Source organism: Lissotriton helveticus, chromosome 1_1 (assembly GCF_964261635.1).
Source record: "Lissotriton helveticus chromosome 1_1, aLisHel1.1, whole genome shotgun sequence".
Lineage (NCBI taxonomy): Eukaryota > Metazoa > Chordata > Amphibia > Caudata > Salamandridae > Lissotriton > Lissotriton helveticus.
Window position 1 is genome coordinate 364,569,903 of NC_136057.1, and position 26,789 is coordinate 364,596,691.

General features: G+C 47.7%; 2 protein-coding genes across 16 annotated transcripts in view; one reads left to right on the plus strand and one right to left on the minus strand.

Moving 5' to 3' along the window:
• The window catches only part of CACNA1C (calcium voltage-gated channel subunit alpha1 C), a 2,299,705-nt gene that overhangs the window by 461,568 nt on the left and 1,811,348 nt on the right, over window positions 1-26,789 (minus strand). The gene's annotated exons all lie outside the window — the stretch shown is intronic.
• LOC144808862 (uncharacterized) overlaps window positions 1-26,789 on the plus strand; it is a 433,476-nt gene that overhangs the window by 117,091 nt on the left and 289,596 nt on the right. The window contains exon 3 of one of the 10 annotated variants that reach the window (XR_013606854.1): window positions 11,731-12,144. The exons of the other annotated variants lie outside the window; for them this stretch is intronic. The gene's annotated coding sequence lies outside the window, so the exon portion shown is untranslated. Of the gene's footprint in view, window positions 1-11,730; window positions 12,145-26,789 lie in introns of those variants that run through there. 10 annotated transcript variants of the gene reach the window in all.

The following is a 26,789-nucleotide window of genomic DNA, read 5'->3' on the forward strand; positions in this document are numbered from 1 at the left end:
GGCTGAAATCCTAGATGGCAATGAGGGATCTCCAATAAAAAGGAAATAAAACAAAACTGCCAGAAATAAATAATGGGAAGTAAAAGTAAAGGATCCAATCACAGGTTGAGATTTTACACACCATACTCCTTTCCTTGGACACTGCAAGAGAGGATGTGGCATAATGGCCACAGCTACCAACTTTGGAGCTGGCGAACCAGGTTTGAGTCTTGGCATCGGATCAGAGCTGAGGTTCACTCACAGTCACAGGGTCTAGTGTTACAACCCCAAGAGTGTCTGGCATTCCAGTGCAGTTTCTCCTCTACTCCCACAACCATGTCCTGGAGTACTAGGACTGAATTAACCATAAGTAAAATAAGAACATGCTTAGGGCATCAAGGGAAGGGGGGCACCACAAAAAATTTCCATTGCCAGATTTACCATGGACGGTATGGTGCAAAAATGCAAATGAAGCAGCTGAATCTATAAATTAAGTGGAAGTTTACAAAAATAAACATTTTTTTCTATCTTACTGTAAGTTTTGTTTCATTTCGAAAAATACATTTTTATTTTACTGTTTATTATTGTTTATATTTTGAGTTAGATATATAGGGGGCACCAACATCTTTAAAGTGCTTAGGGCCTCTAATGGTCTCAAACCGGCCCTGTGGAGCACGCTGTCCTCCTTGCTGACCACTGGGATGATGGGGTGTTGAGTAGTCTTGAGGAGAAGATTAACTGGTTGCGCTAGTCTGACGCTGCTGGTGCCCCTGACCCATCATCCTACTTTCTTTGAGCGAGCTCTCTGGCTTCAATGCCATGCAGCCATTATTCACTCATGGTTAAAAGGACGGTTAGCGGCACTGTGCCACAAGACGCCCCTCTGTTAGGGTGTGCCGGGGTGGATGGCTATGGCTAACCTTTTCCACGGTGCAGCTTGTTCGGTGGTGCCTCGACTAGGGCGACGTGAGTCTCAAGGCTACAGTGCTGACGCAGGTATTCTGCTTCAGAGGCACGCAGGTGCTCCAATGTCACTCCACTGATGCTGAGTGCTGGCCGGCACCTAGCCCTTCCTGCCTTTTGTTCTGGACAGAAGGACATTATAGGGAGGTACACAGCCTCACAAAATACAGCCAGCGCGTGCCGCACCGGCTCCTCGCTGCCCAGTTTGCTGTCGCTGCACTCAGGTTAGCTACTTTGCTTTGTAATGCATGTGGAGCCAGGGCCGGCACTAGGCATGGGCAGTGTGGGCTGCTGCACAGGGCCCCGCACCTGCTTGCAGCCATGGGGCCTCACACTTTTAAAGATTCCAAAGTTTCGAGGCTATGGGGGCCACCTAAGAGTTTCTATTTTTTCAATTGTCAATTTCCCTAGAGAGCCCTTCACGCAGGGCCGAATCGCTGCATCTGCATGGGGATAGCAGCGATTAGGCAGTTACTTAACCCCTTCCATGCTCATGACGAGCTGAGCTCGTCATGAGTTGCGCCGCTCACATGCTCATGACGAGCTCAGCTCGTCATGTAACGCGGTATTTCGTAAAAAGCCGCACAGCACAAAAATTACTGCCGCACGCATGCGGTTAAAGAGCCCTTACTGTGAAGTGGCACCCCACCCTTGTATGAATGAAAAGCAGGATAACCTGCAGGGCGCAGAACAAAAGATAGAATGGCGGGGCATTACAAGGGTAACCGATCACCTAGGATGAGGGGGAAAGGGAGCAGAGCGGTGAATCAAACGGGTAAGACAAACTGACTAGATTGAGAGAAGGGGGAGAGCAGATAGGTGTGAGTACGGCAGGGAGACGAGAGGTGCATGCAGAGGAGCAGAATCAGCACGTAAAAGTGGCTGTAGCAGGGCTTTAAGTGTGCTGGGTCCCTCGATTCTTAGACCAGGTGGTAAATAATAACGGACATTGAAATGGGTTCCTATCGGCCCTTTATTCATGTCCTTAGCTTTACCTGCAAAAACAGTGTTTCATTGTCTGCAATGAATATATAACATGTTACAAAACACAATAGGAGAGGCAGGGAGAAAAAAGGAACTCTCTCTTAGTCCCTGGTTTTATACGAATAAACAACAAAAGAGAGGTTTATATAAGTTTCAAAAAACACCACAGAAAGGAGCAAAGTACTGGGAGATCACACACCCAATTTGGGTGGTATAGAAGGCCCTCACACACCGACCTGGTCAGTGTCATGCTTCATCATTGGGCCCCACAAAAGAGGCCGAGTGCCTCTTTCGTGTGCTACGACGCCAGGAGACTGCGGAGCTGGTTGTGTGTGAAGGGCGTGCAGTGAGTTATATAGATAAAAGGTGCCTAAAGGGTATCAAAAAATTAAATTTTAATGTGTGATCCCTAAGACACGGATAAAAAGAAATATGTGTCTGTCGGTGTGTGAGGGCCTTCTATACCACCCAAATTGGGTGTGTGATCTCCCAGTACTTTGCTCCTTTCTGTGGTGTTTTTTGAAACTTATATAAACCTCTCTTTTGTTGTTTATTCGTATAAAACCAGGGACTAAGAGAGAGTTCCTTTTTTCTCCCTGCCTCTCCTATTGTGTTTACATAACATGTTAGCCAGGTTGGACTGGCCTAAAGGGCAATCAGGGAGTGCGTGATGGCCTAAATCTAATCTGTCAGGTAAGTACGTAGGCAATTTTTTTGGCTGTTTGTTGGCCTGATTTATGATCAGGTGTTGATTTTTATGATATTAAAACATACATTGCCTGCAGCAAAATCAAATCTATGCAGTCTTACATACCTTACAAAAACATATATAGCATGTCTTTACAAGTTAAAAATTGCCCTAATTTGCAAACATGGAACACTTTTCTAACTAATTCACTAATGGGGGACACTTGTATTTTGGTGCCAGTGTCTATATTCTGTCCCAGTCTCAAGCTGCCTGTTAGGGTAATGCATGGCAGCAATTTAGCTCCTGTTTAAATTTCACATGCTTTATTTACTTAATATTGCATTCCCCAAGAGTGTTAGCTATTTCCTGGATGTGTGTTTCTGTATTTCATTTCACAGCATATTACTCTTGTATGGTGCACACTTTGTACTGAGTCGCCTCCAGGCGTTTAGAACATGCTACAGTTGAGACCTTTGGAGTTGAGGCTGCAGGCTGTACACCGTTCTCACTGTGCCTGTATTCCAGTTGCAGTTGTGATTCTGTGCAAATGTGTGTGAAGGAGGCGCTCATTGGTCAAAACAGTGACAGGGTTAACATAAAATAATTTATTGTTGTTACTCATTTATCTTAAACAGCTAAAAATCATTGACAAAACCAATACTCCTGGCTGCTTTTAGGGGTAAGTCAGTTGTGTTATCTTTCTGGATTCAATCACAGAAAACTGAGGGAAAGATGGGAAAAAGAGTAGAGCATTGAGGGGGAGATGGTATTAAAAAGGTCAGCATCAACAAGGAAAGATAAGATGCCCCAGGAGGATGGAAGGGGAGAGGTGGATGTAAATGAAACAATACAAGGAAAGAAGTTATGAGGCTGGGGGAGGGATGAGAGTTGAAGGGGAGTGCATGGGTACGATGTGTGGATCTAAGAGAGACAGAACCAGCAAGGGAACATAAGCAGAGTAGAGAGAGAAGTATTGGTGAGAGGTGGGTGGAAGAAAGCAGGATCACTAAAAGATGTAAGTGGTTGGGCAGGGCGACAAGTGGGAGAGGTGGAAGTAAGATGGGCAGAAAGAAAAAGTTGAATTCTACAAAAAAGAAGTCCACTTCCAAATCTCTTTAATAAAAGTAACTTACTCATTGACAATGTGCCGATTGGCTTCTGACTACTCTAGGAGTTTGAAGTAGCATTTGTGCTGTGTCAGATGATTTGTGGCTGACCCTTAATCATGGAGTCAGAGCAGCCTTAATATTACTGAAACTTAGTGCCACACTGGACACTGTTTCCTAGCCAGTCCTTATAAATCAACTAGTACAAACTGGAATTTAAGGTATTCCCCTAGTGTGGGTTACCTCTGTCCGATTTGGGAAATCTGGAACAATCCACTTTCCACCTATTTATATTATGTACTAAACCTTTGACTTGTGAAATGTATTGGATCTCTGCTGTTCAATCTATATCATTCCCAGTTAGCCTTACTCACACAGACCTTTGGTTTCTTGCTGATATCTTGCTCATATTGATACCCAAACATAATTTCCCACAGTGGCAATCTGGTATTTGCCCAAGAATATGTTTGTAATTGTATGCTAGCAGTTGATTTCTGAATGAAGACAAATTCAAGAGTTCTCATTTTTAAAGGATTGCATACCATATGGTGTGGCTGGTGGAGCTGGGCCAATTGCCTACATTGGCAGAATCAGCAAAAAAATCTTGGATTCATTTTCCAGCATCTTCTCTTTTTTCGGAACAGATTAACCACATTTCATCCACTTGCTTTTACTACATTCATAAGCAACACAAAATCATCCATTTCTCCCCCTGACTACCATGAAGGTGTTGTGCAGTCAATTATCTTCTCACTAGATTATGCAAATGCCATTTCGCTTGGGCTTCCCGCCTTTTAGTATACGGTACTCTTCAAATCATTCAGAAGAGTGCTAGGCTTCTCATCTGAGATGGCTGCATTGCCATGCCATTTCTTCTCACCTTTCTGCTGTCTGCTGGGTTTTTGGTCCGACACCCTCTATCTGCAAGGCACTTTCCCTTTGTCATTGTGCACTGCATTAAAAAGGTTCTCTCTTTTTACAGCACTCCGTACTGTTCATTCCAGAATCTTATACTCTGTGGCAACCAAAATTTAGATAGCCCTGATTAGAGGCAAATCCTTCTCCTTTCTAGTTGTGCAGGACTGGAACTCTCTCCCTATTGAGCTACGGTGTGACTCCAATCTTTGGAAAAACACTTGAAACTGTTTTTCCACTTTGGTACGGTTTGCACCTCTCCAATGGACATCTTGTAGTGCCAGGATGCCCAGTTTGCATATCATTTTCATTCATCCCATTCAAGAGAACAATAACTAAGTTCAATTCATTTAATATATTTCCACTCATAGAGATTTAAAATATATTTACGTATTTTATTAGGATTATTGATGCTATTTTTAATCTTGCCAAGCGGCTTCAAACAATGCCATATAAAAATCGCCAATTGCTATTACCTCCTATGATGTAATTTCCTGTCAGGTTAATTTTGATGCAAATTATAGGGTCCTCACATGTTCCTATTCCACCCCGGCCCCACAAATCCTTGGACCGGCCCTGTGTGGAGCGCTTTCCTTACTTTTAATCAGTGACTCAGGGCAGCAATGTTGCATGAATGATGCGCATGAGGAAACTCCAGCTCCATTGAGGTATTTTGCACTTCAAACATAATGGGAGCCATATTTTAATTAACACCAGGTGGCTGCAGTGCTAAAAAAATCTTCAAGACGGTTTCAGTTACAATTGTAACTGATATATGCGCTGTAGGGAGCAGTTCATAAATTCTGTGTTTTGATATTGTTTGTTTCTGTTTTGAAACCTTTATATTGTGCGAACCAGAATCAAAGGAGCGCTTTACATTAGCACCAGTTACATGAAACGGGGTCACAGTCAGTTTTTAGGCACGGGGAGACTCTGCGATTTGGCCAGAGTAACAGGATGTTTTGCGGGTCCACCCTCATGCCCATGCACGCATTATTTCGCAGACTGGATTATGCAAAGGCCTGAAGATTTGGAAAGCATTTCAGCTTATGGTGCACTGCTTGGGCTGGTTAGTAAAGGCGCTGCGCTTAAGGTGCTCTGCTATGGGCTGGTTAGTATAGGCGCTGCGCTTAAGGTGCTCTGCTTTGGCAACACGGCGATTTTTTTCTGTGTTTTTTCTTTTTCTTGAGTTTTGCTGCACTAGCACTGGCCGGATCCCCGCGGCTGTGACTCCGCATAGCTGCCAATACAGCAGAAGCTGGGTTAATGGGGAGGTCTTCTCTGTGGGTTAAGGGTGGTAGGGTGGGGGGTGAGTTTGGTGTGGGTAGAGGTTGGGTTTGGGGGGCGGGGGGGAATTTACCAGGGTAAAAATGCATCATGGGGACAAGTAGTTCAGCGCTAACGTTTAGCAAGGTTTATTTGTTTGAAGTTTTCAAAGACGGGAATCTGAATTATGTAAGATGTATCAACTGAGATGCTTAGCATGGAACGTGGCGGGCTTGAACAGCAAGATTAAAAGAAGCTTAGTGTTTGAGGAACTTAAAATGTATAACCCACAGATAGCAGTAATATCCGAGACCCATATTGCATACAAAGATCGAAATTTACTTAAACAATTGGGCTAAGATATTCTTGTATGTACTGATTTAAATACCTCAATTCGTGGGGTAGCTATTCTAAAACAAAAACAACTCGGAGCAGAAATTAACAAAACCCTCACTGATAAAGCAGGCAGGTGGGCAATAGCTCAGCTGACACTTGAAGGCTGTAAATATACATTTTGTGGTATCTATGCCTCAAATTTAGATGAACCAAAAATCCTTGATCACATTAACATGGAGTTGCTTAGTTGGGAAGGGGAGCACATAGTAATGGGGGATTTTAATTGTATCATGAATTATAATATTGATACGACTAGAAGGGGATCATTTCAGAGAATGCGGAAGACTCGAGCTGCAATTTTAGATCTTGCTTGTATCCATTCCATTAAAGATGCGTGGCGGCATTTACATCCAAATATAGCAGGTTATACCTACTACTCCGCCGCATATAAATTATGCTTGCGCATAGATATGGCCTGGGTCTCGGACAAAATTCTTGAATCAAGCGCTATGGTAATCTGCCCGAGAGTTACCTCGGACCATAATCCTATTCTTCTCTCCTTTGACATAGCAACAAAGAGACAAGGCCCCCGATCTTTTTCATTCCCCAGATACCTATTTTTAAACTCAGACTTTTTAAGACAATGAAAAGATCACTTAAAATAATTTGTTAGTATAAATATGAACTCGACCTCACCACTGATAGTCTGTGATGCATGCAAAGCTAGTGTATGTGGGTTTGCACAACAATATATCTGGAGTCGAAATAAAGAACGCAGACGTCAGGACGAGAAAACTATTGCAGACATACTTTCAATAGAGAATCAATTAGCTGAAGCTTTACTTACTGGTTCGGTTAATACAGAAGAACTGGGTTTCAAACTAATAGAACTAAAATCTGCACTTAAATTTTTTTTTAGGGAAAAGAGTATTGCTAAATTAAAAAAATTTCAACTAACTCAGTACATAGGTGGTGAAATGATAGGAAACATTTTAGCATATAAGGTTGCTGAAGACAGGGCGCAAATGGCTATTAAGGAAATCAAAGTGGCTAATAACCATAGTTATGAACATCTTAAATTGATTTTGCAACAATTCGCTATTTATTATCAAGATCTTTATACACCTGGTTGCTAAAGAAGAGATACTAAGATATATCTCTTTAAATAAAATAAAAAATATGGATGATGAACAATCTGCCCTACTTATGGCCGATATTACAGCAGCAGAAATTAGAATAGCTATCAATTCTTTACCATCTGGTAAAGCAACAGGGGAAGACGCAATACCCTTGGAATTATATAAAACATGCACGGAAGAACTGATTTTATTATTGTCCAAGGTTATTCGCGCTATTGGGATCGGGGAGAAAGCTCCTAAGTCTTGGAATTCCACACAAATTATTTTCTTTTTGAAAAAAAATAAACCGTCTTATAGACCATCTCACTCATAAAGAATGAGGCTAAAATATTTGCGAAGATTTTAGCAACTCGGTTGGCACCACTAATGCCGCAATTGGTATCACCCCAGCAACATGGGTTTATCCCAATGAGGGATACTACAGCTCACATCACCACGGCCATCACGGCGTTTGATGTGGCACGGGTCGAGCCAACCCCACTCGGTATGATATTATTAGATGCAGAGAAAGCATTTGACCGAGTGGGGTGGGGCTTCCTGTGGGCCACATTGGGGGTATTTGGTATTAAAAGCCAATTCTTGAATTGGATTCAGTCTTTGTATGATAACCCGACTGGCAAAATCACTTATCTGGGAAAGTGCTCTCCTATTTTCCCAATAAAACGAGGCACGAGACAAGGGTTCCCCCTCTCACCTCTGCTGTTCGCCCTAATAATGGAACCATTCTTATCGGCTTTGCAGAATCAGGCCCAGATATCCCCTTTTGTATTTGGCTCAAATTCTCTTAAAATAACTGCCTATGCTGACGACATAGCAATATACTCTACAAATGTGTCTGAAGCAATGAAGGGTATTATAATAGAGGCAAAAAAAATTGGGATGGTTTCAGGATACAGGCTTAACACCAACAAGACTCAAATTGTTATGAATTATCAGTCACCTACTCCTGTATCGGGTGTATGCGAGGCAGCCACTTATCTAGGGGTAAAAATGTCGGCCAATATCAATGCAATATGTGCTTTAAATTACGAGCCACTACTAAAAGAAACCACTACTTCACTTAAGAAATGGCATAAATTGCCTTTAAGCATCATCGGCCGTATAAATCTGGTCAAAATGAAGATCTTGCCCAAATACTTATATCTATTTCGCTCTCTCCCTTTACGGGTAGATAACTCTTATTTTAACAGACTAGATGGCATCATTAGTAGCTTCATCTGGGGATATAAAAAAGCTCGCCGCGCTATTTCTTTACTTAAACTTCCATTTAACCAGGGTGGTCTAGATCTCCCAGATATAAAATTTTACTTTTGGTCTGCTTTTTTGACTCGCTTTCGTAGCTTGGTGAACTCCAACAATAGTTTTTTCTACCATAAATTCATTCTGGGGGAGGATGCAAACATGTTCTTTTACAGACTAAACGACCCAAACTACTTTAAACGGGTGAAATGTAAGACGGCACGGGACACTATCAGTATTTGGCGTGCTCTTCTTGTTAAATGTAAAGCTTCCTTATATCATCACAGAGCCTCTTTGTGGGCTAATCCTGGCTTTCCCGAAATATTCCACGACCAAGCTGGTACATATTTATCAGATCTGGGCATAAAAATGTTAGGGGATCTGTATGATCATAGGGGTTTTATTCCATTCGAAAAGCTGAAGGACTATTATAACCTTACAGAAGGGGCTAGGTTCAAGTACTATCAGACCCGGGACTATTTTGTATGGAACCTAGGTCTTACGACTATTTCGGATTCCGACCTATGGAATTGTACATACAGGGAAACAGATAAGTCACTGATTAGTTTTGGATATAGAATTCTCATAAGTTATAGAACTGATGACTGCTCGAAGCTAGCAGAGAAATGGTTAAAGACAAAAATGGTTCTGTCGGGTGAAGGAATAAATTGCTTTTGAGTAAAGGCTAAGTTAGCTCATTACACAATATAACAAATAAATTTGATTAAACCTCTCTGAAAACAGATGTAGTTCAAAACTTTTATATAAGAAACAAAATCACATTTACAAAACACCGGAATTACTTCAGTCCATTTCAATTTCAAAAACATGTGAAGAGTGACTATTGGTGAGCAAAGTGAATGGTGCAACAAATTCAGTGACACTTATTTACAAATATATACAGTATTATACACGGGAAAAAGGGGGGGGGGAGATTTTTTGGCGGTCAGAGTTCTAAGTTAATGCTCCAAGGAGACAGATGGTTACTGTGCCCGTTCCCGGAGGTTTCTTGACCAGTATTGTGCGTCGACGTTTCGACCCTAGTGTGCCCCGATTGGAGGTCACGGCGGGTCTTTATCAAGACAGGGGGGGCAGGGGGGTCTGGACTCACAGGAGGCAAATGTCACACACTGTGGGGAAGGCCAGTAAGTCGATCCCAAGTTGAAGGAATACTTTCTCCGGATGAGCCGAGCACCGACTGTCATAGATTGCAGTTGCTCGAAGGGAAATGGAGCAGGAAACTTGAAATCGATGTGGCGCCAAATATAATAGCCTCATCTTTAAACAGCATAAATCGCTCCATCCACTCCTCTAACCTTAAGCTACAAGATTTAAAACTATATGTCAGCTCTATTATACACCAGATAGAATATCGAATATCGAAATGGGCAATAATGGGCAAATAATATTAGTAGTAGTGATCGCACTAAGTGCCCAAAATGCGATCAAAGAGCAGCCGACATCAATCATATGTTCTTTATGTGCCCACAGCTAACTGAATTTTGGAAGGGAATAACTAAAGTCCTCTCTCAGAAGCTTGCACACCCAATTACATTAACATCTTTAGATGTGTTGGTTGGCATGTCTCCTGGGAGCGGGCTCCAGCTTGACCTGATGAATATTTTAATTACCTGTGCCAGACTTACAACAGCACAGGTTTGGATTCAACAAAACCCACCTACAGTTTTGGAGTGGTGGAGTCTGGTAAAGGAAATATATTGCATGGAATACGCTCTGGCTCTAACAAGGGGAAACCAAACTAAGCTGAAAGTGGAAAGAATTTGGGGATCAATAATGTAAAAAGGATTAACCTTTCTTTTACCTAATGTCTTTGAAGCTGTATGATTTGATCTATTACCTTACTTACTTTATTTATTTATGGAATGATTTATTTCTGTATGTACTTATAAACTTTATTTTCTTCCTCATGATGCTAATAAAAATATCTAAAAGGAAAAAAAGGTGCTCTGCCTTGGGCTGGTTAGTGCAGCGATTAAGGTGCACTGCTTTGGGCTGGTTAGTATAGGCGCAGCGCTCAAGGTGCTCTGCTTTGGGCTGGTTAGTATAGGCGCAGCGCTTACGGTGCTCTGCTTTGGGCTGTTTAGTATAGGCGCAGAGCTTACGGTGCTCTGCTTTGGGCTTGTTAGTTAGTATAGGCGCAGCGCTTACGGTGCTCTGCTTTGGGCTGGTTAGTATAGGCGCAGCGCTAACGGTGCTCTGCTTTGGGCTGGTTAGTATAGGTGCAGCGCTTAGGGTGCACCGCTATGGGTTGGTTAATATTGGCGCGGCGCAGCGCAACGAGAGGTAAACTGAAAGGGGTACTTGTAAATTAGATAGTTTGGGATGAACATTAAAGCAAGTTGCTACTAAGCAGGATCGAAGTGTTCTTACCAATGTGCTTGTCGTGTTACACACAACATCTAAAGTCGGTAATTTGGTACTTCAATCGGCGCGAGTTTCCACTACACATAACTTGCGACACATTTGAGGTAATATATGCATACATTGCAACAGACGCAACTCAGGTGGGTGTCTCCCGATTTTTTAAGCCAAAAATTGTGGGGTTTTTGTAGCCGTTTCCCACCTAAAATGCCTTTGCTTCAATATATGTCAATTGGTAAACTACATTCCCACGATTATTCTTTTCAAAATCTCCCACTTTTCACTTTTAAAATGTTGGCATGTATACATATGGTAAATGTGAAACGATGGTTTTAATGTACAGAAAGGCTACGTTTTTCCATGACTTTTCAGCCATGCTGCTATACAACACGGCTAAAATACATAGACAAAGCCAATAGCTCTGGCACCGCCAAGTCCTATTGGCTTTGCCAATGCTTGTTTATCAGTGTAGCTAATCCCTTTGTGTATCGGTGAAATGGTGCTGCCAATACGTGCTCCGCACTGGATTGGAAGTTATACTGAAGGTAGCTAAAATATCAGGAGTTGTCCCTCACAATATTTTGTAAGTAGCCCATCACTTAGTTACGACGTAGCCCTGCAGTACAACACGAGTGCCACCAGGTGGCAAGAGAAGTTCATGATTTACCTCTCCAGATGTCACAGGCAAACAATACGAAAAGTTCCTTACTTATTGTATTCGGTTGATTTGCAGATAAACCAAGGGATACTACGAACATGGTTGAAGAGGACGTGAGACAGAGGAGGGATCTGCCAAGACGCCCCCCTTCATACCCTTTATGGACTACCGCATTGCCCAGTTTTTGCAGAGATAAAGGAGCCTTGCATCAAAATAAAGGAGGACTAAGGACATAAAGAGAAGTCAAAAGCACCCTTTTAACATGGGCTGGCTAGTGGGCAAGTCTCATATAAGGTGCCCTTCTTGGACAGGAAGCACTGCCAGGCTCCTCACTGGTAGGGCCTAGAGCTAACGTGGCATCTATAAATAGGGTCGCCACCTTTCCAGAGAAAAATACCGGACATTTGCTCATGGTTTAACATTTTGCAAAGTTCCAGGCATGACACTTAAGTGGGACTTTAAATAAAATCGTCCGTATTCATTTTAAAATGGTCTTCCTTTCTTTCTTCACCTTAGCTATCTAGTCATGCATCATTAAGGCAGGTAGGTGTATACCACATTTTAAAGTGTTTTCTTTTCATATTTGCTCTTTAAAGTATAAACAAAATATCCGGTTTAGATGATTTTAATATTTTTTTCATCTGTCGGGAGATTAAAATACTGGTCATTCAAGTATAAAAATGACCTGGTGGGGACCCTAATTGCACAATTGTTTCTACTAGAGGTGGGTAAGCCAGTGAAAGGTTGAGCCAGACTCAAGCCAGATGCCTGGTTCTCAATGGCGTAGCAAGGGGGGAGCGGTGGCCTCCCCCGCTCCCATCTGCTCTGTGGCTGCCACGGGAATCGCCAGCACCCGCTTTTACCTGCGGCCACCGCGGGAATCGCTAGCACCCTCCAGCACCTGCACTTACCTGCGGCCGTCACAGGAATCAAGCCGAGGTCGGTAATGGGTTTACCTACAGGGCGGTGATGTGGGGAGGGGGAGGGGCAGGGTGTGGGGTAGTAATCTATGGATTACGGAGCTTTACAGGTTAGTAAACATATAAATAAATGGAACAAATTTCGTTGCGTGCACTGTCTCCCCAAATGCGATGCAGTGAACGCAACCAATCAATCAATCAATCAATCAATCAGGTCATTTGTAGAGCGCGCTACTCACCCGTAGGGTCTCAAGGCGCTGGGAGGGGGGGGGTGCCGCTACTGCTCGAACAGCCAGGTCTTGAGCTTCTTCCTGAAGGAGAGGTGGTCTTGGGTCAGGCGCAGATTGGTCGGAAGTGAGTTCCAGGTCTTGGCGGCCAGGTAGGAGAAGGATCTTCCTCCTGTTGTCGCTCTTCGGATGCGGGGGACGGCGGCGAGGGCGTGGTTGGTTGATCTGAGGAGGCGCTTGGGAGTGTAGAAGTTGATCCGGTTGTTGAGGTAGCTCGGGCCTTGGTCGTGTAGGGCTTTGTGCGCGTGGGTGAGGAGCCGGAAGGTGATTCTCTTGTTGACCGGGAGCCAGTGCAGATCTCTCAGGTGTCCGGAGATGTGGCTGCGTCGGGGGATGTCGAGGATGAGTCTCGCCGAGGCGTTCTGGATCCGCTGGAGTCTCTTCTGGAGTTTGGCAGTGGTTCCGGCGTAGAGGGCGTTGCCGTAGTCCAGTCGGCTGGTGACGAGGGCTTGGGTGACCGTCTTCCTCGTCTCGGTGGGGATCCACCGGACGATCTTACGTAGCATGCGCAGGATGTTGAAGCATGACGAGGAGACGGCGTTGACTTGTCTGGTCATGGAGAGGGAGGAGTCCAGGATGAAGCCCAGGTTGCGTGCGTGGTCCGTCGGTTTGGGTGCGGTGCCCAGGGCGGGAGGCCACCAGGAGTCGTCCCAGGCGGAGGGTGAAGAGCCCAGGATGAGGACCTCCGTCTTGTCCGAGTTCAGTTTCAGGCGGCTGGTCGTCATCCATTCGGCTACGTCTCTCATCCCTTCGTGCAGGTTGGCTCTGGCGGTGGCGGGGTCGTTGGTCAGGGAGAGGATCAGCTGGGTGTCGTCAGCGTAGGAGATGATGTTGAGGTTGTGTTGGCGTGCGATGGTCGCGAGGGGGCTCATGTAGACGTTGAAGAGGGTGGGGCTCAGTGAGGATCCTTGAGGGACGCCGCAGATGACTTTGGTGGCCTCTGACTTGTACGGTGGTAGGCGGACTCTCTGTGTTCTTCCGTCGAGGAAGGAGATGATCCATTCCAGTGCTTTTTCCTGGATTCCGACGTTGCTGAGGCGCTGCACCAGGGTGCGATGGCAGACAGTGTCGAAAGCCGCGGAGAGGTCTAGGAGGATGAGGGCCGCTGTTTCTCCGTTGTCCATCAGGGCTCGGATGTCATCGGTGGCAGCGATGAGGGCGGTCTCGGTGCTGTGGTTCGCTCGGAAGCCGGACTGTGAGGGGTCGAGGGATCCATTCGTCTCGAGGAAGGCGGCCAGCTGTTTGTTGACGGTCTTCTCGATGACTTTGGCCGGGAACGGGAGGAGCGAGATGGGACGGTAGTTCTTGAGGTCGGTGGGGTCTGCTGTGGGTTTCTTGAGGAGAGCGCTGAGTTCGGCGTGCTTCCAGCTCTCAGGGAAGGTGGCGGAGTCGAAGGAGGTGTTGATGATGTCCCGCAGGTGGGGTGCGAGGACAGCGTCGGCTTTGTTGAAGACGTGGTGAGGGCAGGGGTCAGTCGGAGATCCGGAATGGATGGAGTTCATGGTGCGGATGGTGTCTTCGGTGCTGATCGGGGTCCAAGTGCGGAGGGTGGTGGTGGGTGGCGTCGTTGCGGTTGTGGCTTGCGTTGGTTGGTTGTTGAAGCTGTTGTGTATGTCCGTGATCTTGTTGTGGAAGTAGGACGCGAGGGAGTTGCAGAGGTCTTGCGACGGGGTGATGTCGTTGTTTCCGGCGTTGGGGTTGGAGAGCTCTTTCACGATGTTGAAGAGTTCCTTGCAGTTGTGTGCGTTGTTGTCCAGCCGGTCCTTGTATGCATTTTTCTTGGTGGCGCGGATCAGTTGGTGGTGTTTCCGGGTGGCGAGCTTGAGGGTGGTCATGTTGTCCGTCGTTGGTTCCCTTCTCCAGGCTTTCTCGAGGGCTCGACAGTTCTTCTTGGAGCACTTGAGTTCGTCGGTGAACCATGGTGTTTTTCTGCTGCAGGATCTGCTGGGTGGGGTTCTCAGAGGGGCGAGTTCGTCCGCGCAGTCGTTGATCCATTTCGTGAGGTTGTCGGCGGCCTGGCTGGGGTTCGCTGAGTTGGCGGGTGGGTGCTGGCTCAGAGAGGCGGTGAGCTGGTCGGCTGTGATCTTGTTCCAGCTTCTTCGAGCAACCTGTTGCTGGAGGTGGTGGATCGTCGTTGCTAGCGATTCCTGCAGACGCGGTCGGTAATGGATGTACCTGCAGGGTGGTGATGTGGGGAGGGGTAGGGGTAGGGTGAGGGGTAGTAATCTATGGATTACGGAGCTTCACGGGTAAGTAAACATATAGATAAATAAAACGAATTTCGTTGCGTTCACTGCATCGCATTTGGGGAGACAGTGCACGCAACGAAATTTGTTCCATTTATTTATATGTTTACTAACCTGTAAAGCTCTGTAATCCATAGATTACTACCCCCCACCCTGCCCCTCCCCCTCCCCACATCACCGCCCTGTAGGTAAACACATTACCAAATTTGTTTTATTTATCTATATGTTTACTTACCCGTGAAGCTCCGTAATCCATAGATTACTACCCCTCACCCTACCCCTCCCCCTCCCCACATCACCACCCTGCAGGTACATCCATTACCGACCGCGTCTGCAGGAATCGCTAGCACCCTCCAGCTCCCGCTCTTACCTGCGGCCATCGCGGGAATCGCTAGCACCCTCCAGCACCCGCCTGTTACCTGCGGCCATCGCGGGAATCTCTACCACCCTCCAGCACCCGCTCTTACCTGTGGCCGTCGCGGTAATCTCTAGCACCCTCCAGCACCTGCACTTACCTGCGGCCGTCACAGGAATCAAGCCGCGGTCGGTAATGTGTTTACCTACAGGGCGGTGATGTGGGGAGGGGGAGGGGCAGGGTGGGGGGTAGTAATCTATGGATTACAGAGCTTTACAGGTTAGTAAACATATAAATAAATGGAACAAATTTCGTTGCGTGCACTGTCTCCCCAAATGCGATGCAGTGAACGCAACGAAATTCGTTTTATTTATCTATATGTTTACTTACCCGTGAAGCTCCGTAATCCATAGATTACTACCCCTCACCCTACCCCTACCCCTCCCCACATCACCACCCTGCAGGTACATCCATTACCGACCGCGTCTGCAGGAATCGCTAGCACCCTCCAGCACCCGCTCTTACCTGCGGCCATCGCGGGAATCGCTAGCACCCTCCAGCACCCGCCTGTTACCTGCGGCCATCGCTGGAATCTCTACCACCCTCCAGCACCCGCTCTTACCTGTGGCCGTCGCGGGAATCTCTAGCACCCTCCAGCACCCGCTCTTACCTGCGGCCATCGCGGGAATCTCTAGCACCCTCCAGCACCCGCTCTTACCTGTGGCCGTCGCGGGAATCTCTAGCACCCTCCAGCACCCGCTCTTACCTGCGGCCATCGCGGGAATCTCTAGCACCCTCCAGCACCCGCTCTTACCTGCGGCCGTCGCGGGAATCTCTAGCACCCTCCAGCACCCGCTCTTACCTGCGACCGTCGGTGGGAATCGCCAGTACCACCGCCTCGCTCTGGCAAATGCAGGAAACGCATGGTCTAGCTACACCACTGCTGGTTCTGGCTCAACTCAAGGTCATCTTAGAACCTCTAGCCCAAAATGAGCCGGGTTTTCATGCGAGGCAATGTCTTAGCAGCAGCTTCTGTTGACAATCTAACACGGGGAGCCAGGTTTCGATCCCAGCTTTGGCTCAGCATCCTGTGAATTCCAGCCAATCTTCCTGTGCCTAAAAAAAGGTGTAGTGTAGTCTGTTGGGAAGCACTGTTATGTCCTTGGAGATGGTTCGTGCTATGTAAAACTGCCAAAAATAACGTGTATTCTGCCTGTAAACCATGCTCTAATCTCAACGTCCAAAAATGAAAGACAGTGCATTAACCTTTGATCTCAGAAAATGGTCCTGCACTGATTAGCTGGGGGAGCAGCTACGATATGATGTTTATATGGACAGTGGTGAATTCGTACTGTACATGTACAATGATTGTAATTTGCTGCTTTTGATTGATCTTAAATTTGGGGGGGGGGAGTGAAAATGACTGGCGGTGTTCCTAATTGATCTGTATTTTTTCTCCTGCTCATGTTGCAGTCGATAATAAAGTGTGTTAAAAAAAAACCTTAGATCTCAGAAAGAGATATCCATCTAATGACTGAATTGCACAGTTGGAAACTGGAAAATCCAGGCTAATTCCTGACATCCCTACATGACCAAATTGTGCGCTGTACAAAATCCTCTCTTGCGTTTAATGTATAGCATATAATGTTGCTCCATCTAGATTAAGAATCTAGGCCGTATATAGGGCACACATGACTCTGACTTGCATGTTAGTCCACTAATAGCATTGTTATCATGACAGAGGCAGGAACGTTTCTGAGTTCATGTTTAAGCACTCACTTTTAAAAAGCACTTCTCCACTAATAATATACTGAGGTGAAAGGCTTCCTCGTGTTCAATAACCACACTAAATTTTGAAGACACCATATCATAGTCTGAGTCTATCTGTGTTGATGATGAACATGCCAATTATGTTCAAGGCTCGGAGGGTGCACAGGCTCCCAGAGCAGAGCCTGAGCTTGGTTTGGGCTCGGCTTTCCTGTTCACGTGTTGGCTCGCCCGCCTCGGATTGCTGCTGTGCTGGTTTCCATTGCCAGCACCACCAGCAGTGCTCAGCTGTGCCCTTGTTAGGCCTGCCGACGGGCCTCGACAGTTGGCCTCTCCCACCCCCGCCCCATAGGACATCCCTCCGTGTGGTGAAAGGCCGCGGCCTCGGAGGCCTGGCCGGGACCCGCGTTTACAGCAGTTCAGCGTCCTGGGCCCCCAGGGAAGCGGCTGCCACTGATCCGTCGCAGGAGAGTAATAAGTGCTGACAGTCGCCCTGGTGCTCGCTTCCCAGCAGCCAGGCCCGGTAATGACTGACAAACGAGTTGTTTAGATATGGCAGCGATCACTGGGCGGCTCCCACTGCGAGAAACATGCGCCATATTGTCGGCGGTGGAGCTGCTGGGCCACGGACTGGAGTGAGCGGAGATGAGTGACTGAGGCGAGAACTAGAACAAGCCTCGCTGCCCGGGTGCAGAGAAACGTGCAGTCCGTGTAACCGGTGCTCAAGTGGTAACATCTTAACAGGCTGGAGAGCACTTTTCTTTCAGTAGCGCCCTAGCACCGCTGCCGGATCTTACCGTAGCTGAATACCAAAGCTGATACCTCTTTATTCCCCCCACAGACCCACCCTGCCCCCAAACCTCACTCTTGCAGGTTCTTTTTCCGTCCACTGTTCTCTGCGTCTTTCTCTTCCTCCTTTCGTGATTAACAAGTATTTACAATGCAATGGTCTCGGCAGTATTAAAGGTAGAGGTATTGGCATTGCTTATGACTTTTTTTTTAAAATCATAAATAAATAGCATTGTCATTTACAATGCCAATAGCTTAATCGTTAAATAAATGGCATTGTCATTTACAATGCCAATAGCTTAATCGCTCGCCTATGCATCACCTATTGCATTTACACCCACACAGAGCCACACACACACACACATACAGAGCCACCCACATAGAGTCATTCACATAGAGCCACCCACACACACAGAGTCACACACACACAGAGCCACACACACCCAGAGCCACACACACCCAGAGCCACACACACACAGGAGACCAAGCACAGCCAGGGGGCAGGGGACCAAGCACAGCCAGGGGGCAGGGGACCAAGCACAGCCAGGGGGCAAGGGAGCAAGCACAGCCAGGGGGGCAAGCGGGGGCAAGTGGGGGCCAGGGGAGCAAACAGGGCCAGGGGGGCAAGCGGGGGCCAGGGGAGCAAGCGGGGGCCAGGGGGAGCAAGCACAGCCAGGGGGAGCAAGCACAGCCAGGGGGCAGGGGAGCAAGCACAGCCAGGGGGAGCAAGCACAGCCAGGAGGAGCAAGCACAGCCAGGGGGAGCAAGCACAGCCAGGGGGAGCAAGCACAGCCAGGGGAGCAAGCTCAGCCAGGGGGCAGGGGAGCAAGCACAGTCAGGGGAGCAAGCACAGGCAGGGGAGCAAGCACAGGCAGGGGGCAGGGGAGCAAGCACAGCCAGGGAGAACAAGCACAGGCTGGGAAGCAAGCACAGCCAGGAGGAGCAAGCACAGCCAGGGGGAGCAAGCACAGCCAGGGGAGCAAGCACAGCCAGGGGGTAGGGGAGCAAGCACAGTCAGGGAAGCAAGCCCAGGCAGGGGAGCAAGCACAGGCAGGGGAGCAAGCACAGGCAGGGGACAGGGGAGCAAGCACAGCCAGGGGGAACAAACACAGGCAGGGGAGCAAGCACAGCCAGGAAGAGCAAGCACAACCAGGGGGAGCAAGCACAGGCAGGGGGCAGGGGAGCAAGCACAGCCAGGGGGAACAAGCACAGGCAGGGGAGCAAGCACAGCCAGGGGGAGCAAGCACAGCCAGGGGGAGCAAGCACAGGCAGGGAAGCAAGCACAGGCAGGGGAGCAAACACAGCCAGGGGAGCAAGCACAGCCAGGGGGCAGGCGAGCAAGCACAGCCAGGGGAGCAAGCACAGCCAGGGGGGCCGGGGAGCAAGCACAGCCAGGGGGGCACGGGAGCAGCACAGATAGGGGGGCAGGGGAGCAAGCACAGCCAGGGGGGCAGAGGAGCAAGCACAGCCAGGGGAGCAAGCACAGCCAGGGGGGCAGGGGAGCAAGCACAGCAGAGCCTTGAGACCACGGAGCAGTCCTCGGAGTCCACAGCCAGCACACCGCCCCCTCCGGCAGCGCACCCAGGAGGCAGTGGCACGGGGCGGGGGGCAGAGGAGGCATGTTGAATCCGCTGGCACTGCCAGTAGTCCAGGTCTGAGGGTGTCCCCTGTGGTGCGGTTGCGCAGCCGGGCACCGTCCACCCATGCCCAGAGCTGCCCCTCGGCCTGTGCCTCGTCGTAGTCCTGCTCCGAGGGCGCGCTCTGTTTGTCTCGGCTAGTCAGCAGCTGGCACTGCCCACGTGCCTGCAGGAAGTAGCAGCTCTGCCCCCCCCCCCCGAGGCGGGACAGGTTGGCATGGGAGGGCAGGTGCCTGGCAGGAAAGTCCAGGGCCACGTTCCTGGTGAGGGCCCCCCCCCCCCGGACACGAGGCCTGCGGGCCCGTGTCTCGCCTCCTGCAGAGCAGCACCGGGCCCCGGGCGGGGCTGGCACTCCCCGCGGAGCTGTTGTGCTTTTGCCATCCGGAGTGCCCTGAGGTTGACGTGGCATTGAGGACCCCCCTCCCCCCCCCCGGACGAGCATTTCGGAGGCATCCACTGGCGCCGGTCTGCGGATGAGTTCTGGGGAGAGTTGGCGCCGTTTGTCAAGGAGCCAAGGGCGTCGCCCCGGGGCTCTGTTGTCTCAGCACTTTAGGACGAGGGCCGAGCGCCGGGCAGCAGAGTGCCTCTCAGGAGAGGGTTTGAAGTGCTCTTGGTTACTGGGCTTCTGCTGAGAGGCCCTTCGCCCTCTGCAAAGTCTGCAGGCAGCGAGAGGCCACGTGTTCCTCCGAGACCTGGCGCCTGGGACCAATAGATTTAGGGTGCTATGATGGCATGGGTATGGTAGCACTCTAAATAAGAGGCGCAGTTGAGAAATTTTAGAGGGGTGCTGTACAGGGGGTAATATAGACATGTCTTACCTCATATTGTATGTACTGTTTCCTCCACTCGGGGGTGATGTGGTCCGAAAGATGCTCCGCGAACTTCATGCTGCCCCCAGAACCGCTGCCATCGGCGGGTCATAGAGGGTTACACGGACCTGAGACCCGCTCCCTCCTGTGTGTGTCCCTTTCACGGTTCCTCTGCCCTTCTCTCCTGTTCCCTTTCACTCTAACCCTCCTTTCCTTTCCCTCCCTCTACACCCTCTTTCCTCCTCTCTCTGCTTCTCAGCCCCTCTCCTTGTTTTCCCTCCCTCACATCCCTCTCCCCTCTGTCTGCGGACCCTCAGCCATCTTCAGAACGCTCACTACGCCTGCGCATTTCACTTGGCGTGAGGTCATGGTAACCACCTCCTCCTTCCCAGCGATCAGAGGCAACCTACACATTAGGGGAGGAGCGTAAAATGTCAACAGCGAATCCGAAGGTGCAGAGGAGGAGGTAAAATCGAGGGTCATGCATAAGTCTCCGCCTTATAAAAAAAAACACCTATTAGTAAACAGAACACCGGGGAGGGTGATGGTGGGTGGGAACAGAAGGAAGCGGAGCGGCCTGGATGGTAAAGACTGCAAAGCATGTCGGCCGAGAACTTTTTTTTCAGCGCTATACAGCGCTAACAACTAACAAGAACTGAACCATTTTCAGTATTATTTTCCATGGCCACTATGTTCAAAAGGGTCAGCGTAACATTTATGGAACGGAAGTGCTTTACGGTGTAATGTTCCATACCGGAGTACAGCCTCTGTTGACTTCGGAGCCTGATAGAAATATACAACACTTCAGTCGGAAATTGGCCTTCTAAGTTGAAAACACGAGATGCAACAACTGTGCATTCATGAAACAAGCATTAAACAAAATGACTGCATTCTCAAAGGCAAGAGAGGAGCACTCCACACGACCATGTTTCTCCGAGGCGAGGAAGGAATGCCTCGGAGAAAGCACGGTCATTTTCCGATTCGGGACGTGGTTTTCGTTCTCTCCTCTTCACATTGGCTGGAAGGTAAAATTCCAGCCAATGGGAAGAGGAGAGAAAGAAAACAAGAAAGAAGCTTAAAAAACGCCCCCGAATCCGAAAAAGACGGGGCTTGGACCGAGTGATGCCCCTCTCCTCCAATGGATGGCCAGCATTTACTAGGCCAGCCAATGGAGAAGAGGGGCGGGTTCCAAGCCCCCTCTAAGACACATTATCTCTTCGGCTCCGCCCACTGCTTCGCAGTGCGACGGTAGCCTCGACCTAAAAATGAGTCCTGGTCCCCAAAAACGAGCACTGGTTGACCCCACCTATAACCACCGGCTCAAATTAAGCACTGCATTGTTCATGTAACTGTGCTGCTCGAATATACTAAACAACACCGACAACCTTCAGCTGTGGAACCGGATGCAGACACACACCTTATGCACAACTCATACACAACCTACACTGTGTGAACCTCTGAAATACATCAAATGGCCACCAGCCTTCGTTATTTTATTTTTAGGGATAGTCCTCATGGGAAGAAGGGATCCTTTGGCGACCTAGGCCTAAAGATTCAACATCCACGTTTAGAGGATCTTCCCATGTGAACTTGCTTATTGCATTTGCGTGGTATACACTTCCCACTGTTTTTGTCTTCAGATCAAGTTCGGTCCAGATGTGTAATAGATTCAGAACATGCATCACTTGGTTACAGTCAGCCACAGTCTGAGCCTGGTTCGAAGGTAACAGTCAGAATTTTCAGTGACTTTTCATTTTAGGCCCAGGGATATTAGGCGTCATTTTAGTTATCTCATTTTCTGCTGGGGTGCCACTGCACCTTCTTTTCAAGCCAGCACTTGACCTAACTAGTGCAGCGTTCTTCACTTTCACCTGGTCTCAAAATACCCATGTTGCCGACATGCACACTTAGGATGACCCCTCCGACAAAAACCACTTTACTTACATGTCGTTCTCATGTTGCTTTTCTGAGTCTTGTTCCTTCTAGCTGCTGATTGAGCAGGTTCTCAGGAATCCACACTTGAGTTTCAGATGCTGCTGAGTGTGTCTATGGAACAGTGCTTAATTTGAGCTGGTGGTTTCTGGTGCTTGGCCCCGGAACTTAACTGTTTACTCTGGGGCTTGTGACAGTCTGTCACAAGGTGGCATTGTCTGGCTAATTTAGAGATGACCACAACAACAGTTAATATTTAATTCTATGAACATACAAAATGATTATTACCTGCTGGCCAAGCCATTCTTATAGCTGTGGGGGCCTGAAATAGTCTCAACTGTCACGCGTGTAGGCGTGTGATGGTTAGTAGTGTGTTGTTACTATGCATGGCAGGGGCAATGTGTGGTGCAAGCTGGCACTTATGTTTTTACAAATTAAGCATTGCCAGGGAACATGCTCTTTCTGGCAAGATAGACTCTGGACACGGGGTGTAGCTATTCTTCCTCAAAGCATTTCTTTTTTACTATGCGCTGGTAGTAATAATGGCAGTATTTTCATGAGCGCAAGACTAATCATAAAGGTTGCTGTGCAGGCTGGGATTCAGTGGCAGCTGGTGAGTGCAAAAAGTGGTGAGGCAGAAGTCCATACACAGCATTGCACCACGCAATGGAGCATAGCAAGCAAATCTGATGCCTAATTTTCTCAGAGAGTTTGGCTGGGAAAAGAGGTAGAACACAGATGCTCATTTTTCCGCAACTCAATACTTTTTTTTTTAAATCGACCTTGAGAGGATAAAAGGCTGAGTGGGGCGGCGGAGTTCTAAACAGATCATCAGCCTTGTGAGAAGGCTTAGTGGATGCATTAGTCCATCGGATCCAGCTAAAAGTCAAGAGGCCTGAGACTGACCAGATTCCCTACAAACCGTCACCATTTTTTCCAGCATATGTTCAGCACAATTTCTTATCAACTCACATATATCCATCCATCTGTTCATACACACTCATTTCCCCACTGAACTATATACTCCCATCCACACCCTCACCCATTTGCTGTTTACTCACTAAGTCATACTCATTCACACACTCCATCCTACATTCTCATCAAACTATATCCTTCCACTCATTCACCTAACTCACATTGTCTTACCTGCTCACTGTTGTATTTCCAGTTATTGAGATATGTTATTGGTGGCAGAAAGTTGCATTCATTCAATTCATCTTGTTGTTGTGTTCGTCTACTCATTCCCAGTCATACACCCAGCTACTCACTCAACTACTCACTCAAGATCATTCTACTACCTACTCCATTCAACAATTATTTTACTTACTCCCACTTTACATCATTCACCTATCCACTCATATTTACCCATTCGCATCAAGCTTCCCACTGTCATTCACCCAATTCATATAATTATCACATTTACCTATTTACACAGTCAACCCTCACATTCAATGCCTCACCCATTCACACAAACACGCCAAACATCACTCCTTGAGTAACCAGCAATTCCATTAATAAAAAGTGAAACCTTGTTACCCGCTTGTTTTATTCTCCTTGCAGATTGCATCTAGATGCCTACTGTTAGAATAAGCAAATATAATCTGCAATGGAGAAAAAACAACATGCAGTTGTCAGTAAAAAAGTTTTAAACTGACCCTATTATTACTGCAGAGGAGACAGCAGTTAGAAAGAAAAATAAAGAGAGACAAGAAAAGTAAACAATTTTAACTATTTTCTCCAAACTTACTTGTGCATTTTGAGGCAACTGCTGATCTGTTCATCTTGCGTGTAAAGAAACACACCAAATCTAGCGCGACCTGACTGACACCACAGACTAAAGAAAATATGTTTATCTGCAGCCTCTTTTGGAAACTTGCTTAACTGACTCTTTCACATCTCGTCAAAGGGTCAGTCAAGGTTTCTGGCCCCACCTCACCCTGTGACGAGATAATAAAGGGTGAGGTCAGTGCTGCTGAGTGACATGCAAGCTTGCGGAGACCGGGGTTCACAACTAAATGCCAGAGGCTGATTTTAAATGGGCGCACTGGAAGAAGGTGGAGAAATGAGAGCAACATCACCAAACTCTCAGGAAAAGGCCACGCATGTGCATAGATAAACCATTTTAGTACTGACTCAGTCAGGCACATCTTGCAAAAATGCCTAGTGTTAGACCTGGCACCATTGGCGTGGGTTTCCCCCGTATTTTTCCCCTTTGCCCTCTGTGTTTTTCCTGTGTATTGGACTTCGTTTTTGTTGGTCTAGATGCTTTGGGCACTTTGCCACTGCTGTTCAGTGCCAAAGTGCAAGTGCTCCCTTTTGTAAATTATTGTATGGATTAGTGATTCTATGATTGGCATATTTGATTTACTAGTCAGTCCCTAGTACAGTGCACAATGTGTGTCCAGGGCCTGTAAATCAAATGCTCCTGGTGAGCTGCAGCACTGATTGTGCCACCCACATAAGCAGCCTGTAAATGTAACTCGGGCCTGCCATTGCAGAGCCTGTGTGCAGTATAGAACTGCCATGTCGACCTGGCAAGTGCACCCACTTCCCAGGCCCTAACCTTCCCTTTCCCTACACGTGAGTCACCTCTAAGGTAGGCCCCAGGTACCCCTGCGGGCTGGGTGCAGTGTATGTGAAAGGTAGGACATGCCTTGTGTGCATGGCTTACAGTGAGATACTGCCAATTTCATTTTTCACTATTGCAACATAACTACCCCAGGGAACAAGATAGGAAAATTGAGTTTGATATGCCTGAACTCAGAATGTTAAGAGGCATGTTTCAGTGAAGGGGATTTTTGCATTCTGTGTTTGAAAATACCCCTTTTAGAAAGTAGATCTTTTCTTGCTTAGTCATCTAGTGTCCTTCTGCCAGGATGTGTATTGACTGTCTGGATTTTAGTGTGACAGGGGATGGGGAGGTGCAGTGGCTCCAGAGAGTCTGGATGAGTCAGGGTTGGGCTGAATAGACCAGGGCTGCATTTAGAGTAGTGGGAGGAGATTTCCTTTCACCTGTATGAGCCTGGTCTGCCTTCCACAATGCTGTCTCCAATTGCTGCAAGGAAGCTGCACAAGTGAGGACAGAGCTGGTTTTGGCTGGGCACATACACTCTCTGCCTTCAGAGAACAAAGGATTTTGCTGTATAAATATTGGGGTCCAGACCCCAGAACTATAGAACACTTTTGGACTTCAAGAGAAACCTCTGCAAGGAGAAGAGATGGAGAAACTGGAGGAGGAGTACTGCCCCTTTGCTGTGTGCTGTCTGGGGTTGGCCTGGAGTGGCTGTTTCTGCAAAGGAGAGAAACTGTGTGTGCATCCTGCTTGAGAAAGTATCTCCAAGGGCTTGAGGTGGAGCTTGCCCCCTGTTCAAGAGGTCTCAGGAACATCAAAGACCACACCATCCTTCTAGGCACAGTCCCTAGTTCCGCTGGTTCCAGTCGGCACAGAAGAAAAGGGGAACCAGCTCCGTCAGTCGCAGACTCTCTGTCCTGAAGGCACCGCAGAGGAGCACCGCCGCGCTTGGCAACGCAACCCTGGTCTCACCGACTATGTCAATGAGCTGCTGCTTGCACCGCGTCCTGTGGGCATCGTACTCTGTACCACTTAGCTACACGCTGCACAGACGGCCCCTGCCTGTACCGAGTGCTGAGGACACCGCCCGCTGCAACGCATCCATCTTGCATCACAACCGTGACGGTTGCCCCTGACCGGACTGTACAATTGTGTCGGCCGCAATAATAAAGGTACTGTCTCCGAGTCTGTCAATGCTTTCGACAACCCCTCTCGACGGGGTTGGCTGGAATTGTTAGACTGTTGTGTTCAGTATCGCGGTAGCTCACAAAAGAGCTACTGAGTCGGAGGGACTGTGTTTTTCATGTTATTTCTGCAATTCAAAGGTTATTTTGCACAGTGACTATTTTTGCAGTATTGTATGTTGGATGTTTGTCATTTTTGGGTCTTGTTGGTTTAGATAAAGTTTTGCTTATTTTTCTAAACTGGTATGGTGTACATTTGTAGTGTTTTCACTGTTTTACTGTATGCATGCACAAATGCTTTACACACTGCCTCTGAGATAAGCCTGTCTGTTCGTGCCAAGCAACCAAAGGGGTGAGCAGGGGTTATTTTAGAAGTGTATCCCCCTTACCCTGACCAAGAAGAAGGGTACCTAGTTGGTCAGAGGTGCAAACCGTTGCCAACTAGAGATCCCCATTTCTAACACCTAGTATGGTAACCTTCATTTTAATTGAGTTTAGTTAAGCTTTTGTTTGTTCTAAGAAGCCTAAAGTAAAGGGGGCGCAGCCCCTGCGCCCCTATACAGGAGCCGCTGCTGCTGGGATTATTAGAACATTTGTCATTTTTGGTTCATTGCATCGGAAAATCCTTATAAACTG